The sequence below is a fragment of the Sphaerodactylus townsendi genome, linkage group LG05 (genome assembly GCF_021028975.2).
Source record: "Sphaerodactylus townsendi isolate TG3544 linkage group LG05, MPM_Stown_v2.3, whole genome shotgun sequence".
Lineage (NCBI taxonomy): Eukaryota > Metazoa > Chordata > Lepidosauria > Squamata > Sphaerodactylidae > Sphaerodactylus > Sphaerodactylus townsendi.
In genome coordinates, this window is record NC_059429.1 from 42,148,722 (window position 1) to 42,160,411 (window position 11,690).

Genomic DNA, 11,690 nt, shown 5'->3' on the forward strand with positions numbered 1-11,690 from the left:
TGAACTAGGGTGAGGTGGAATTTTTATCCTCCCCCCCCAAAAAAAAATCACCGAAAGGGGAAAAACACCTAAAAACAATCGGTATGTTTGTTCGTTCCTCCACACCCAGCTCAGTGCTGTGTGCTCTGCTCCAGGAGTCTCACAGCCCCTCCCTTCAGTAAAGCTTGAAGTAACCTTGGGCGTGATGTGGGGGAAGTGGGGGGGATGGCGAGAACATACGAAAAATCCTTCCTCGCCATTAGTGGCACTAGCCCAAGACTTCCCCATTCCTACCAGCCCTGGTCTTCCTAGATCTATTAAGTTCCTCGGGGCGGGGAGCTTTCCCGTTCCCGCCCGTTAACTGCAATGCACTGCATATAGACCAACAGGATCGTTCCACGATCATCACAAAGACCCAGCAATTCACATTAGCCAACGGCGCGATCTGGCCAGAAATGCTGGCTGAGGGAAGATATGTCCACTCTCTCAGGCCCCAAACAAAAGACTCGCCTTTCCTTTCTGTCTTGAGAGGCAGAGGGGATCGCGCATCGCAGGGATACGAGAAGGCGAGGGGGACGAATTAAGCAATCATGCCACAGACCTTTGTTCTTGGGGGGGGGGGGGGGGGCAATGGCCGAGAAGCCAGAAATCCTTGCAGCTGCATTTGAAAACACGGCGGAGAACAACAGCGAGACAAAGGCCGGGGCGAGCTAGAACTTTGGGCTCAGAGGTCGGGGGGTGCAGTTGAGGGCCAGACAGGTCACACCCTCCAGCCAACTCTTCCACTTGGGGCCTGGCTTCGTCCATTTTGAAAACGGGGCCTCTGCCTTTTCTCAAGATATTTGCATATTTACCTACTGAAAATACGTGCATGCATCAGGGAGCTGAGACTATTCAGCCAGTCTGTTCAGATGCCTGTTATTTTTTTTGGGGGGGGGGGGGTTGGGGGGGAAGGACTTTCTGCGGTGTTTGTAGCAAACCACATGGGCCCTGCCCCTGGAAGCCTGGCTTGCTGGGTTGGAGCGTGGCGAGGAGGGGCGATCTCTTTCCTTGCGGCTATTTTGTCTGCCCCTGATGGGATTCATTTGTTTGGGACCCCCGGCTACAGAGTAATGCCGAGCGGAGCGCAGAAGGGGGGGGGGGCTGGTGCCACTGCCAATCAAGAAGGATGAGCAATGCCCTGGCGGGTGGGCGGACTGACTGTCCTGCAAAAAGAAAAGAGGCCCGTCAACAACCGGTGTAGGCAGCGGGGGCCGCAGCCCGCCTCCGTCCTGCGAGGCAGCCGGTTTGTCTCCTGGCAAGTGGCCGGAGGTGGGATTTTAAGATGGGAGGGGAACAGAGAGCGGAGATCTTTTTTGGGGGGAGGGGGTTATATGTGCTTGACAAAATTAGACCGTAGTCCTGGTACTCCGGATTAATTACCCCCCCCCCATTCCATTCTGTAACCCCTATAGGAGATCTTCATGTACAAATGTGTGTGAGTTAGCGTGGGGGGATATATAGACCCTTGCTTTGACTACACGTTCTCGGATACAGAAGAGGGGTGAAATTGTTAGAATCTGCGACAAATGGCTGTTGGATGGAGAGGAAAGGCGACTCTTTCCATGCTGCGAAGCATCCACTCGCCTCTCGGTGGCCCAGAGGCGGGCCAGCAGCTTCTCTAACGCCCTGGTTTCAAATGCGGTTGCGGAGTGGTGAGGGTCCCCCCATCGAGGGGTCTGCCTTCGGGTCTGGCCCCTCCTTTCTCACAGAAGTGAGGCGGCGGCCGGGGCGGGAAGAATCCCTGCCAGCAATAGGACAGACACACTCCGCCCTTTCTTTGGGAAAGTTTCTGGCGAAAACCTTCCCGTCCGTGGGCGGTTCCCTGCAAAGGCCCGCAGCCTGGAGGGAGCGGCTCCCGATTCGGAAACAGAAAAGTCTAACTACAGAACAAGGGGAAGGGGGCACCGAACGACAACCCCCCCTCCCCACATGCTCGTGGCATGCGCTTCTCCCCTACCCACCTTCAAACGCAAGGAGAGGCTTGAAGCAGCGGTGCCATCCAGCCCGCTATTCCCAGTCCAGCGCAAATTGTACTTCAGTTTGCACGTACATGTAAGGTGCTACATCTCATTCCTCCATAAATGATGAGACACACCAGAGGGGCCAGCGCCCAGAAGCCACTGCAGAGCTGGTACGCTACAGCTGGGAGTAAACACTATTAAACCCCGGGAAGCAACTGACTTCGGACTAAGCATCCCTAGGGCGGGCTTCAGGGCCCCTATCCCAAACGCTCTCACTTGGGAGTAAGCGGATCAGAAGGCGAGCTGCTGGATCCTGTGCAATAGGATTCAAGGATATCCGGAACAGTTCAATAGAACTTGACTGAAAACCAATTCGTGCTTACTTGAAAGTAGCTTCCAGTGATTTCAGTGGAATTTGCCTGGGAGTAAAAGTGTTTAGCCTGGCGATGATCCGAGGGAGCGTGCTTTGGATGGGGCCCTTAGGGCTCTTGGAATCTTACTAGGGATCAAGTCGCCTTGAACTGAATGGGGTTTACTTCCGAGCAAGCGTGCTTCGGTCGCCTTGCACCAGGCAAGCCAGAATGCACGGGGAACCCCAGGTTCCTGGTTTTTCAAAGCGGGAAAGAAAACGACTTGAGGCGGAATGGCGAAATGTGGCCCGAAAAGAAGCCGACTCGCCTGTGCCTCAAATGCTGCAGTGCCTCAAATTCTGCATTGTTCCTATCGGACATGCAGGCCTCAGTCTGTTTCCCTATTCCAGCGGAGTCGCACAAGCGCCGGCAGGAAGCCGAGTGGCGCCTCGGATGCATCGATTACGCTTGAACACTTAGCCCACTAGTCCTCATTGGCATCTATCCCCCTTTCCACCACGGACACAAAATCGCAGCCTTGCCACCCGCGTTTCATTGAAGTCGGACTAAACTTCCCATCCTCTCAAGTTCTTAAAGCGGATTAGAATTCCCACCGTAGAAACCAAGCGGGAGAACGCCACTCTGGCTGAGAGTCAAGGGTGGGGTGTCCAATAATCCGCATTAAGCGCGGATCGAGGGAACGTCCGGAGTCCAGCTCAGAAGACAGCCCCAGCCGTTTCTCCCCGCAGGACTCCGGAGTGGCCAGCCGCTGGGAGACAGACAACCCCACCCTGGTGAAGTCTGGAGCGCTGGGAGGTCGCGAGGTACAACGAAAGGGAGGGAGGGAGGGGAGCAAAAAAGAGAAGGGGGGGATAGAGAGAGGGAGAAAGAGAGAGAGGCGCTACCTTGGCAACTAGAGCCGGTTAAGAAGCCAACGGGGAGGGTCATGGCTGCCCACCCGCTTGCCGCAAGAACTCTCCTCGACTACGCGTATTCTTAAGCAATAACAACGTAATCCGTATTATCCACCCAAGAATACCCGTCACCGAAGAGAGTCAGAAAGTTGGTGCCGGTGCCGTTGGCTGCAGGTCGAGGCGAAGAGGGTGTGTTGGAGCCTGCGCTCCCCGCGCCAATAAATCCACAACTGTACGTCCCGGAGGAAAGCAGAATCCAAGAGAGGAGTCGCCCGGCCAGCAGCGGTGGGTCCCAAATCCAAGCTGGACTCCCAAGGGCCTGCCAAGGCAAAGGAGAAGAGGCGGCCGTCAAGCAGTGGAGCGCGGTGGGGCAGCCCCCACCCCGGGAGGTGCCCAAAGAGGCCAAGACACAAGCAGACAGGCAGGCAAACGCCACTCACACGCAGGCATGCCCGCCACGTTCCTGAGAGGCGCGCACGCCTGGTCACACACGCACATGCGTGGATTCTTGGGCGGGGCGCCCCGGTTCACACAAGACACTGGCACGGGTTTACACAAAGGCGCTGGGTCTGGGTGCTGCGCGCCATCCGTCCGCCACTGCGTGGATATCCCGGCAGTCCGCACCCCTGGCCGAGAGAGACACATACGCCACGCGTGTTACTAGAAACGCACACAGCTCAGTCATCCGCATCAAACACGAAGGGCAGCAAGACAGACGCATCATCTGCATACACAGACTGGACATGCATGCAGCCACCTGCATACCTCCAAGCACAGCCATTCATTGCTCCGTCCTGTCATCGCCTTCTCCGCCCAGGCCAGCGATGGCTGAGCGTACCATGGCCAGCTCCCGCTTTCTTCTTGTGGGGCTCGCTGGCGGTCCCGTCCCTCTCGGAGTTTTCCGGGGTAGGGAGGGGGTTGCTTGAATAGCTCTTGGCCGAAGCCGACGCGGATTCCTGCAGAAGAGAGGCACGGTTAAGCACACACACCTTACCAGGCTGTTTGCTTGGGGGAGAGGAGAGAGGATACTCTTCTCAAGGAAGCTTGGGAGCCTTTCAGTGAGGCACTTGGAGAGGTCCCAAAACCCTCTCCCACGTTGGCACCTACCAAAAGGCGTCCCGAAGGTGCCGGACTGCAGGCGCCCTCAGCCCGCAGGCCTCTCCAATACATGACAACCCGAAGCAAGCGTTGCTTCAAACTCCAAAAGTATTCCATTTCCTTTCACGTGTGCCCCCAAGAGCCGATTCTGAGCTGCGAGCTGGTGATGTTTCCCTAAGGCAACATTTCGGAGATCGCCTGATAAACGCGTGAAAGCAAATCCCACCGACCGTTCTTCGCACCTGACTGACTGACCAGCGCATCTCCAAAGTGAAAGCTTACTGGAGCCTCCCCCCCCCCCCTTCTCTCCCTCCCCTACTACACACGTTTCCAAGGTCTCCTTCACATTTTTTAAAAAAGTTTTCTTTTCCAAGCCTTCCTGTTCTGCTGCACATTTCAGGCATCAAAAATGAATGTCCACTAATCAAAGACTGTGAGCAGTGGGAGCAAAGGACGTCTTTGTTTGGCAAACCATCTGCGGTTACCCCTTAAGATGAGAGCCGGACCTTCGGTTCCCGAAAAGAACAAAACATCTCACAGAACAGTTAAGTTTGGGCTTCAAGATCCTTATTCCTCTCCGCCTTGACTGCAAAATACAAAGGAGCGTAGCTCAAAGTCTGGGTGTGGATTCGGCGCTGGTTCTCCTAGAACGCCTCATTGCAAGGCATCTGCCCAGCCAGCCAGCTTTCTAACTGACCAGCTTGTAGATCAGCGCAAGTGACATTCAAGCAAGATGCTTGCCTTTATTCTTGCCAGATTTCTCCTTTAGTATCTGCGCCTGCCCCGATACCAAATCACTGCACAACCCCCCTCAGAATGTCTGCTTTCAAAATTCCATAAAGCCAGTGTCTCCCACTTCAATCATTTTAAAATACATCATGAATAATAATTTAACACACACACACACTCCCACACGCATGCAACTTCCTTCCATTTTATTCAGCTTTCAGCCACGTTTCTAACCCTCCTGAGAGTAGCAGCTGTTGCTGTCTTATAAAATAACAGCAATAAAAGAAACACCAGCACGTTTAAGGTTCCTCGCCCTGCAATGTGGACAACTGAAGATCGAGAAGTAGGCAGCTTAGGTAAAGGAGGAAAAACGACTGAACCCTCAGCCACAAAAGCCTGTTGAGAAAAGTCGACATGCACAACCAGTTTGTGAAGAGGCACCTCACCTCGCCAGCCTGAATTTTAACATTCTGGGATGCATCTCTCTGCAAAAATGCCTTCTAGGCAGGGAGCCTCGACCTCCAAACTTTTCCAAACAGTATTCTCAGCATAATAGGTAAGAAAAACAGAGACAGAGACTACACATGCACATGCACGTCGGCAGTTTCCTCCCCGGGCGGCGAGAGAAGCCCTCCCGTCCCCTCCCTGGGTTATCAAGCGCCCCTTTCGAAACTTGCTAGTACAGTCGCGCCCCGTTGACCGTTTCAATGCAGTGATTACCGTGAACGGCCCTCCTGCTTGGAGAGCACCTTCCAAGATGGTCGAACACAGTTCAGCACCGGAGCCGGGTGGACAGCTCCTTCCTTGGCGACTCCCCGCCACGCGGCTCCGGCAGAGGTCTGGCCAGCCTCAAGCCAAACAGCGGCGGCTCCTTTGCCAGGGCAGGATGACACACGAGAGCCCCATTTCCTACCACACCGCTCGCCTCTGGGTGCATATTCAACTCAAACCTCCTTAAACTGGCTCAATCTCCACCCCACCTCACCCGTGAACGCTAGCTCTCTCTCTCTCTCTCTTGCTCTCTCTCCTTCTCTCGGCACACACACCCGTACACACACACACATACACACACACACACACCCTCCACTCCACAACAAACCCGAGTGCTATCGCTGGCGCTTTGTTGCCCGTTCTACACCTTTTGCAGCTTGCGGTGCCTGGAGCGACGCTCGGCATCAGCATTAACTACCTTTGTTCATCGAAAGCCATGTTGATTAGAATCTTCCTCCCCACCTACCGTAATAACTGGAGGGACGGAGCCCTTCCAAACCTACGGATCAGGATGCTAGGCAAGCAAGGCGCTCCTTAAAAATGCCAAATGTTTCTCTGTGCTGGTTGGGGGTGGGGGGTGGATGGAAAGGAAAGGGTAAGCCATAACCAGTGAGGAAGAATAAAGCTTAAAAGCGGTGCCACTAAGATAGATCCGCAGAAGATGCTATTAAGACGAGCCACGAATGCTACATGCTATTAAGACGAACCACAAATACTATGACTTATATGAACTCTGAACTAGACAAGATAGGGTGGCAACGCATGGAGAGGGTTAACAACAGAAATGTTTATCTTGATTAAAGTCCTGCCTTCCTTTCCAAAGCCGAGATTCACTCCTCGCCATTTCCTCCCCATGCAGTTCCCAGAAATCCACCTCTGTTGAAATGCTTACCCTTTAAATCCCGGTTTCAAGCCGAACTCCAACTGTGTGTAAAACCCAGAGAGTCATCTGATGAGCTAGGGAAACAGGCTCTGGTCAGCGGAAAGCAGCTTTTTTGCCCCCTTCTCCCCTCCTGGTGCCGGATTATAGTGTTAACAAGCCCTGGGAACGGAACTTCGGCGCCTCTAGCTGGCTTTGTGTGTGCTCCGCTGCTTTCCCACCTCGGCGGATGCTGGTGCTCTCCAAGTCCCCGGCGATCGCCTTTCAGATGCTGCGGGCTTCCAGAAAAGAAGGGATGGTGGGGGTGGGAGGGAGGGAGAGGAGAGGAGGGAGAGAGAGAGAGAGAGGGGCGAAAAAAACCGCCTAATGCAATCAAATCGATCTGATCCACACCATCTGTCGCCTGCCACTACACACAAACGTTAAAATAAGGAAAAACGGGAGTCACTGACAGCTCAGGAAAGGCTGGTCTTGCCGAGTTCATTCTGAACAGAGCTTAATTGGGGGTGGCCAGCACACAGCTACCCGAGTCGCTGTTAAGCCATCAAGCGCTGGATCCCAAACATGCTAATGGTAGATTAATTGAGGAAGATCTGACGTGTAGGCTTCAGAAGGCTCTTATTCATGACTTCCCAGAGGGAAAGGACCGATGCCGGGTGGGATGATGGTAAACGTGCGCGGGGAGCTGGTAAGAAAAATGGCTCTGTGCTCTCAGCCCTTCTCTCTGATACCAAACATGTGCCGAATAGAACTGTGAGCAGGCTTGGGGGCGGGGGGAGAAGAGGAAGAAGAGATGTTCTTGACCAAAGCGTGCAATTCCCACAGCTTGCATTTTCAGAGGAACATATATCAATTCTCTGTGGAAAACAAACCTTTAACATATGCTTGTTTCACAATATCAGTTTTTCAGGAGAAGTTTGGTACCTTCCAGTTCATATCCAGACTTTAAAAAACCCCTATACCATGCCAATGTAATCGGAGTACATCCTGATAATGTCTCTAAAATCTCAACGCTGTTAATTTCATCACGAGTGACACAAAGTCAGTGTAATGCCAGCAACCTTTTGGACTGCCCCCCCCCCCCCCAGTGGGAATTATATTTGAGAAAGACATTTCCAATCACTGAAATTTGGACATAGGCTGATTATATATGTCCCCCTCCTAAGACTCAGACAAGGAAGGGGGGAGACTCTCTCTCTCTCTCTCTCTCTCTGTGTGTGTTTGTGTGTATGTGTGCGTGCGTGCGCGCGCGCGCGCGCGTAACTGCATTAACTCCGTCCGCCGATAGCCCTTTCCCCAAACGTGCTTCCAGGTTTCAGTCCACACTAGTTGTTTAAACATACAGAAGATGCCCAGTGAACAAACATTTCCTCTAATAAGCACACTATTCACGGGAGAAAGAGTTACATTTTCATAACCCGAGAACAAAGTAAGCCTGAGAGCGGTTTTAATAGACTCAAAGCGCAAATACATTTTCGTGTGAATGCATTTCTGTCCATGAAATGACAGAGTTGAAAATAACATGCAAACGAGTAGGTTGCTGTCCACAGTCTTGGTACTGAAAATAAAAGACGAACTGGTCTAAAAGCAGAGTTAATCTGCAGATTTTTTTAAAAAAGCAAATTGCAAAGTTATTACCAAGAACTGGAACCTCTGTGTGTGTGTGTATGTGAGCACGCGCGCGTTGTCCCCTCCCTTTATAAAGTCTACACGTTTCTCTTGTCAAAGGCTGATGCAATTAAGATTCTTGTCAGTTTCCATGCTTCCCTATTTGATTAGCAGAGAATTAAAAAGCGAGAGAAACATCCAAATGACCGACTTTTAATGTTCCAGTAAACAATTAAGTATTTAGGATAATTCTAGAGTTAACTGGACGTGTCTCCTGAAAGTTTGGGTTAATCTTTTTAGCACAAACCTAACGGTTACGAATTAGATTAGCCTTCGAAAATGTAGCCTAAAGACAAACGATTCAACTCCCCCCCTCTTTTGTTTCAATATCCATTAATTAAGCACTGCTGCCTACCTACGCAGCAATCCTGGGTCACAGCCACGTGTCTGAGCCCAGTTTCCCCAGCTGCCTTTGTTATCATTTGTGTCCAACGATTGCCCTCTGCAGGTCAGCCTCCGAGTCCTCTTAGGCAAGCCTATTCCAAAAAAGGTATGGCAGGTGGACTGGTTTAGGCAGACAGGCAATTTTCCGGAGGGATAAGATTGGGGTTCTACACATTTATTTTGCGGTGTGTGTGTGTGTGTGTGTGTGTGTGTGTGTGTGTGTGTGTGTGTGTGTGTGTGTGTTGTGTGTAACGTCCATCACCACCCTTTTCTCTTCTGCTTTGAATTTTGAAGCTTTCTGTTGATTTGCGTTAGCTTGGGCGTGTTGTTCAAGATATGCAGTCAGAGATTCGTCTGTTCACAGTTCTCTCCTCGGGATCGGACTGGGAGAAATGCTTAGCTAGATCTTCTTGACATCTCTAGGTTAAATGATGGAGCTTAAACCCAACAAAGGTGTGAGTTCCTTGTTAGTCATCAGAAGGGAAATAGAATGATGATGATGATGAAGAAGAAGAGGAGTTTGGATTTATACCCTCTTCCTCTCTTGTAAGGAGACTCAAAGGGGCTTACAAACTCCTTTCCCCTTCTTTCCCCACAACAGTCACCTTTTGAGTTAGGTGGGGCTGAGAGAGTTCAGAAGAACTGAGACTAGCCCTAGGTCACCCAGCAGGCTTGTTGTCTAGGAGCAGGGAAATAAACCTGGTTCACCAGATAAAACTCTACCGCTCATGAGGAGGAGGGGGGAATCAAACCCGGTTCTTCAGATTAGAGTCCACCTGTTCTTGATCACTCCCCCAGACGGGCTCCTGGATGGAAAATTAAAAGGGATCCCAGGCCAGTCCTGGTGAAAAAGAAGGCAATTGGACAGCCAGGAAGGTAATTCAGATCAGACTTCTCTTTTAAGATGCCCAATTCAGTTGTCTCTCAGCCATTTCTTATAGGCACCACTGAAGCTGATGATGGAGATCCCTTTCCCTACCTTGAAAGATGGGCAGTGGGAATTCCGGCTCTTGCTAGAGACTACTAGCAGGGAACAGGGGATAGTCATTATTCTGCCGACATGATTCCAGGTAGAGAGGGTATGGTACAGAGGGTCTCGGAGCTCTTGAATGATCTGAACGGGAAGAAGAGATGAGCTATGGAGAAGCACCAGCCCAACAAGGGTGGGGGCTTCCTTAATTGCCTCTTGATAAAGATCGTTTTATATTTCTGTAGGGAGGATTGTAACTTTTGATTCTCTGTCAGGTATGATTCCGCAGTGATAGTTGGCCGCACTTCATACGGCACAAGCGAAGAGTCGATCAATAATATGCAAAACGTCCTATTATGAGATACTTAGGCAGACTAATTATTAATCGCTGGCTTGAAGGTAAATGAAACGCGTTTGATTTGCCCTGTTTTTTTAAAAAAATGAATGAATCAGAGGAGTAGTATTCATAACAAATGTGTATGTGTCACACATTTTGTGCGTCTAGATTGTGTACCAACTCTTTCTCAGAAGCTAGGTAGGAAGAAAACAGGCGCTAGCTAGAGTGTATTCACACTCGATCCCGACCTATGGAAGCTCTGCCATTGGGTTCAGGACGTGAGGATTGCCTGTCAGCCCCCGGCAATATTTTCAGCAACAGTCCCAAGTGAGTGACGTCATTGGACTTCGCACTGGGCGCCTTTCCACTCCGAGGAGTAAATGGGCGCCTTCTCGTTGCCGAAGCTGTCATCTCAGCCATGAAGGGTGGAGGAAAGCAGGTGATCTGATGACCTAATTTGACCCCCACCAAGGAAAAGGACAGAGTTCAAGATCTGCGGGAAAAGTCGCTGCCTATGCTTGGTTCCAAGGCACCCATATGCTCCGCTGCTTGGGGGCTGGAAGGACACCTGACTTTCTGACTGGATTCTTGCAGGCAGCTATGCAGTTTCCTCTGATGTAGTTTTTTAGCCTATTCCTCCTGGAATGGGCAATTACGCCGCCAATGCAGCCTTGGAGGATGCCCTCCCGGGACACAGGCCTGAAATGCAGCTCTTCGGGGTGGAATCCCTGACGGGCGAGAGAGAGAGGCGAGAGAGAGAGAGAGAACCGCTTCTCTGAAGCCAGAGGCGCCTGCTGCCTCCGCCACCTCCGGGTGACTTTGCGAGGTCTTTGGGGGTCCAGGGGGTGCGCCCGAAAGAGGCGAAGTCTGTGCGCTCTCACAGCCGTTCTCTTCCTCAAGACGAAGCTGCAGTGTGGCCCAACAGCCCTCACCCCGACGACGCCTTCTGAAGGCTTGTTTTCCAATCCGGGGACGCACAACAGCCCAAGGCAGAAACTGGGCTGAGCTCGAGCCTGGAGGCCAGCGGCCCCGCAGAGAAGCCCCCCCAGAGCAGGGGCAGAGCGCGGTTTAAGGCTCCCCATGGCAAGGCAGCTCACATAGCAGCAGCCGCAGCCAAGGGGCCGTGCCCCGAGGCAGCAGCTCAGATCAGCCTGGGCTGAGCTGGCGGCCGGCGGGGCGAGTCGGGGCGGCTGCAGCCAGACCTTCGCTGTCTCCCAGCCGGTTCCCAACGTGCCAGGCGGGTCCGAGTCCGACGGCTTTGCTTTCCAACCTTGCAATGGCTGCCTCTGATTTCAGAGCCCGCTTTCCAGTTGGGGCCCCCGGCCCTGACTGACTCGGTTGCCAGGTCTGGGTTGGATATTCCTGGAGATTTGGGGGTGGAGTCTCGGGAGGGCGGGGGTTTACGTAGTGGAAGGACCTCAGGGACACAGATTCTATAGAGGCCACTCTCCAGAGCAGCTCAGCTTTAATTCTCTAGGCTCCATCTGGAGTTTGGCAACCCTACATTCAAACGAAGAAGCGAAAATTGGTCTCCGCCCATGACGATCACCCTGGCAGGAGCCCCGCGAGAACCAGGCCAGGCCTGAGGGTGGAGTTCCCAACTGGCG

The 11,690-nt window shown here is 52.4% G+C and overlaps 1 long non-coding RNA gene across 3 annotated transcripts in view; it reads right to left on the reverse strand.

The window, feature by feature from the left end:
• The window catches only part of LOC125432479, a 69,896-nt gene extending 62,536 nt beyond the window's left edge, over positions 1–7,360 (reverse strand). The window contains exons 1-3 of one of the 3 annotated variants that reach the window (XR_007244478.1): positions 6,737–7,360; positions 4,012–4,202; positions 3,238–3,565 (exon numbers count right to left, since the gene is read on the reverse strand). This is a non-coding gene — a long non-coding RNA (uncharacterized LOC125432479). Of the gene's footprint in view, positions 1–3,237; positions 3,566–4,011; positions 4,203–4,353; positions 4,430–5,793; positions 6,097–6,736 lie in introns of those variants that run through there. The other 2 variants (XR_007244479.1, XR_007244480.1) reach the window with 2 other exon arrangements.
• Between the last annotated feature and the right edge of the window lie 4,330 nt (positions 7,361–11,690).